Here is a 5,294-nt window from a genome sequence, read left to right as displayed (position 1 = left end):
CTCCCTTTACATAACATGAGCTGCTTTCCTAAATTTTAGCTAATGCCCTGGGTTGGGAAGTGGGAGGGCATAGGGGCCAAAAGGACAAGGCTCAAGTCAAGACGCCTGGGTTCAAATTCCAGTCGTTCCTTTAGAAGCTGCCACCCTTGGGACAATCTCTCTTCTCCAAGCCTCAGCGGCTTCATCTGTGAAAGAATCATCTCTCTTTGTTGGACTTGCTGTGCATTCCATGAAAGGGCCATATATGCCAAGTGACCCTCATGCCAAAGGAGCCAAAAAAAAATGAGGCAGACAAATCCAGTTTGTCAGTTTTGGGTGATTTATTAAGGAGCTTAGACACAAAAGCATGGTCTTGGGCGGTGCCATGACAGATCTCCACACCGCAGCCCCAAGACCCACCGCTTATGTCTTGGAGCAAAAGCATAGTGCTCTGGAAGGAAGGTATAGGTGGCTACAGTGCTCACAGCCTGTCATTTCTGCAACAACAGGGTGGTTTTGGAGGAAATTTACAATTAACATGTTCCTACATAAAGAGTCATACATCCACCAGGTGTGGTGGCACACGCCTATAGTCCCAGCAACTCAGAAGACTTGAGGTGGGAGGATCACCTGAGCCTGGAAGGTCGAGGCTTCAGTAAGCTGTGATCACACCACTGCATTCCAACCTGGGTGACAGACTGAGACTGTCTCAAGACACAAAACAAAAACACGAGAAGCAGTTTTTTTTTGTTTTTTTTGAGACGGAGTCTCGCTCTGTCGCCCAGGCTGGCGTGCAGTGGTGCGATCTCGGCTCACTGCAAGCTCCTCCTCCCAGGTTCATGCCATTCTCCTGCCTCAGCCTCCCGAGTAGCTGGGACTACAGGCGTGCACCACCTACGCCCAGCTAATTTTTTTTGTATTTTAGTAGAGACGAGGTTTCACTGTGTTAGCCAGGATGGTCTCGATCTCCTGACTTTGTGATCCGCCCGCCTTAGCCTCTCAAAGTGCTGGGATTACAGGCGTGAGCCACCGCGCCCGGCCAAGAGAAGCAGTTTGAATAAAGTATTGTCTCTAATGAAAAGTACTTTAGGCCTGGCATGGCGGCTCACGCCTGTAATCCCAGCACTTGGGGAGGCTGAGGCAGGCGGATCACAAAGTCAGGAGTTCGAGACCAGCCTGGCCAACATGGTGAAACCCCATCTCTACTAAAAATACAAAAATTAGCCATGCGTAGTGGTGCCTGCCTGTAGTCCAAGCTACTTGGGAGGCTGAGACAGGAGAATCGCTTGAACCCAAGAGGCGGAGGTTGCAGTGAGCCACGATCATGCCATTGCGCTCCAGCCTGGGTGACAGAGCGAGACTCCGTCTCAAAAAAAAAAGTACTTAAAAAAAATTTTTTTTTTAATTAAAAAAGCCAGACCTGGCCGGGTGCGGTGGCTCACGCTTGTAATCCCAGCATTTTGGGAGGCCGAGGCAGGCGGATCATGAGGTCAGGAGATCGAGACCACGATGAAACCCCGTCTCTACTAAAAATACAAAAAATTAGCCGGGCGTGGTAGCGGGTGCGTGTAGTCCCAGCTACTCGGAGAGGCTGAGGCAGGAGAATGGCGTGAACCTGGGAGGCGGAGCTTGCATTGAGCCGAGATCGCGCCACTGCACTCCAGCCTGGGCGACAGAGCAAGACTCTGTCTCAAAAAAAAAAAAAAAAAAGCCAGACCTAGGCAGGTGGATCACGAGGTCAGGAGATCGAGACCATCCTGGCCAACATGGTGAAAACCCATCTCTACTAAAAACACAAAAATAAGCCAGGTGTGGTGGCACACACCTGTAATCCCAGCTACTTGGGAGGCTGAGGCAGGAGAATCCCTTGAACTCAGGAGGCGGAGGTTGCAGTGAGCCAAGATCACGCCACTGCACTCCAGCCTGAGCAACAGTGAGACTCCCTCTCAAAAACAAAAACTAAAAGAAGCAAGCCAGGCACGGCTCACGCCAGTAATTCCAGCACTTTGGGAGGCCAAGTGGGGAGGACTACCTGAGCCCAAGAGTTTGAGTCCAGCATGGACAACATGATGACACCCGTCTTTATGAAAATTTTTTAAAAATCGAAAAAGTAATACATCAAGACTGTGTACAGTGGCTCATGCCTGTAATCCCAGCACTTTGGGAGGCCAAGGCTAAAGTTGCTTGAGATCAGGAATTTGAGACCACCCTGGGCAACATAGCAAGACCCCAACTCTACAAAAAAAAAATTATGAGCAGGGGGCATTTGTTGAGCTGGCCTATTGTCCCAGCTACTTGGAGGCTGACAGTTCAAGTGCCAGCGTCTGAGCTAGATGTGGGGTGTAACCTATGGTGAACGGGTTGTGGTCTGTATCACACCTGAGTTCACAGCCTAAGTAAAGGGGAGAGAAGGCAGCAACTGTGCTGCCGGGGTGGGAACCAAACTTCCCTTTTAGTCTCTTCCACTGACCTGACACATCCCTTGTAGGGCCTCGGGATCCTCATCTTTCTAATGAAGAGGATCGTTTCCAAAGGATGGCAAACTTCAGTACCTTCTCATCAGTTATCTAATTTTTTTTTTTTTTTTTTTTTTTTTGAGACAGAGTCTTGTTCTGTCGCCCAGGCTGGAGTGCAGTGACGCAATCTCAGCTCACTACAGCCTCTGCCTCTCGCATTCAAGTGATTCTCCTGCCTCAGCCTCCTGAGTAGCTGGGATTATAGGCGTCCACCACCATGCCTGGCTATCAGTTATCTAATTTTATTTTACTTAAAATTATTGAGGTGAAATAACATAAAATAACCATTTTATTTATTTATTTATTTATTTATTTATTTATTTATTTATTTCTATTTATTTATTTGAGATGGGGTTTTGCTCTTGTTGCCCAGGCTGGAGTGCAATGGCGCGATCTCGGCTCACCACAACCTCCGCCTCCTGGGATCAAGTGATTCTCCTGCCTCAGCCTCCTAGGTAGCTGGGATTACAGGTGCACACCACCATGCCCAGCTAATTTTTGTATTTTATTAGTAGAGATGAGGTTTCATCATGTTGACCTGGCTGGTCTCGAACTCCTGACCTCAGGTGATCTGCCCACTTTGGCCTCCCAAAGTATTTATTTTATTTTGAGACAAGGTCTTGCTCTGTCACCCTGGCTGGAGTGCAGTGGTGCAGTGATAGCTCACTGCGACCTTGAACGAACTCCTGGGTTCTCAGCCTCCATCTCAGCCTCCAGATAGCTGGGGCTATAGCTAATTTTTTTTTTTTTTTTTTGCTTGTTTGTTTGTTTGTTTTTTGCGACAGAGTCTCACTCTGTCGCCCAGGCTCAAATGCAATGGCGAGATCTTGGCTCACTGCAACCTCCACTTCCCTGGTTCAAGTGATTCTCCTGCCTCAGCCTCTCGAGTAGCTGGGATTACAGGCGCTCATTACCATGACTGGCTAATTTTTTTTTTCTTTTAAATACAGAGATGAGGTTTCACCATATTGGCCAAGCTGGTCTCGAACTCCTGATCTCAGGTGATCCACCTGCCTCGGTCTCCCAAAGTGCCATGCCCAGCTAATTTTTAAATTGAGACCAGGTCTCCCTGTGTTGACCATTCTGATCTTGAACTTTTAGGATCAAGTGATCCTTCTGCCTGGGCCTCCCAAAGTGCTGGAATTCCAGGCATGAGCCATCATGGCTGGCCTGATTTTTTAAAAGAAACAGAAATTGGGATTTTATTGTGAAATCTCCTGATCTTAGTATATTGGATTTCACTATTTTTACATCAGGCAGATAATGTGTCAATGTCAAAACAAGATTTGAGGGAGGTGCAGCTCACGCATGAGCATGAAAACCCAGTCATCACGTTTATGAACTACAAAAAGATCTGGATTTAATTATTTAAAAGACATCTTGGCCAGGCCTGGTGGCTCATGCCTGTAATCCCAGCACTTTGGGAGGCCGAGGCAGGTGGATCACCTGAGGTCAGGAGATCGAGACCATCCTGGCCAACATGGTGAAACCATCTCTACGGGCTGGGCATGGTAGCTCACGCCTGTAATCCCAGCACTTTGGGAGGCTGAGGTGGGTGGATCACAAGGTCAGGAGATCGAGACCATCCTGGCTAACACAGTGAAACCCCGTCTTTACTGAAAATACAAAAAATTAGCCGGGCGTGGTGGCGGGCGCCTGTAGTCCCAGCTACTCAGGAGGCTGAGGCAGGAGAATGGCATGAACCCGGGAGGCGGAGGTTGCAGTGAGCCGAGATCGCGCCGCTGAGCTCCAGCCTGCGTGAAAGAGCAAGACTCCGTCTCAAAAAAAAAGAAACCCTGTCTCTACTAAAAATACAAAAATTACCTGGGCGTGGTGGTGTGAGCCTGTAGTCCCAGCTACTCAGGAGGCTGAGGCAGAAGAATCGCTTGAACCCAGGAGGTGGAGGTTGCAGTGAGCCGAGATCATGCCACTGCACTCCAGCCTGGCGACAGAGTGAGACTCTGGCTCAAAAAAAAAAACAAAACATTTTACTGGTCAATACTATATAAGACAAGCAAAACATTTGCTGGCCAGGTGATGAAAGGTGAATTCTGCTTTCATCACAATTACTAAGTGTCAAGCATTCGACCACAATTTATTGAGACTTCCACGCAGACCTTTGTGGAAAGCAAAGCACTGGGGAGAGATTCCATGAACATCATTCATTTAAACACTCATTTGTTTATTTTATTTTATTTTATTTTATTGAGACGGAGTCTTGCTCTTGTCACCCAGGCTGGAGTGTAGTGGTGCGATCTCAGCTCACTGCAACCTTCGTCTCCTGGGTTCATGTGATTCTCCTGCCTCCTCCTCCTGAGTAGCTGGGATCACAGGTGACCACCCCAACGCCTGGCTAATTTTGGGACTTTTAGTAGAGATGGGGTTTCGCCATGTTGGTCAGGCTGGTCTTGAACTCCTGACCTCAGTTGATCCGCCTGCCTTGGCCTCCCAAAGTGCTGGGATTACAGGCGTGAGCCACCACGCCCAGCTATTTTTTTTTTTTTTTTTTTCAGTGGCACAATCTTGGTTCACTGCAACCTCTGCCTCCCGGGTTCAAGCAATTCTCCTGCCTCAGACTCCCAAGTAGCTGGGATTACAGGCATGCACCACCATGCCTGGCTAATTTTTGTATTTTTAGTGGAGATGAGGTTTCGCCACGTTGGCCAGGCTGGTCTTGAACTTCTGACCTCAAGTAACTTTTCTGCCTCAGCCTCTGAAAGTACTAGGATTTTATAGGCATGAGCCACCGCACCTGGCCCATGTTTATTTATTTTTGAGACGGAGTCTTGCTCTGTTGCC

General features: G+C 48.3%; 1 non-coding gene across 1 annotated transcript; it reads right to left on the bottom strand.

Moving 5' to 3' along the window:
• Positions 1–3,745: 3,745 nt before the first annotated feature.
• Positions 3,746–3,849, bottom strand: LOC116472110 (small nucleolar RNA U13). The gene has a single exon (XR_004249015.1). It is a non-coding gene; the product is annotated as a small nucleolar RNA U13 (small nucleolar RNA).
• Between the last annotated feature and the right edge of the window lie 1,445 nt (positions 3,850–5,294).

The sequence above is a fragment of the Hylobates moloch genome, unplaced genomic scaffold (assembly GCF_009828535.3).
Source record: "Hylobates moloch isolate HMO894 unplaced genomic scaffold, HMol_V3 SCAFFOLD_6, whole genome shotgun sequence".
Taxonomy (NCBI): domain Eukaryota; kingdom Metazoa; phylum Chordata; class Mammalia; order Primates; family Hylobatidae; genus Hylobates; species Hylobates moloch.
This window is presented reverse-complemented; position numbering and strand designations above follow the sequence as displayed.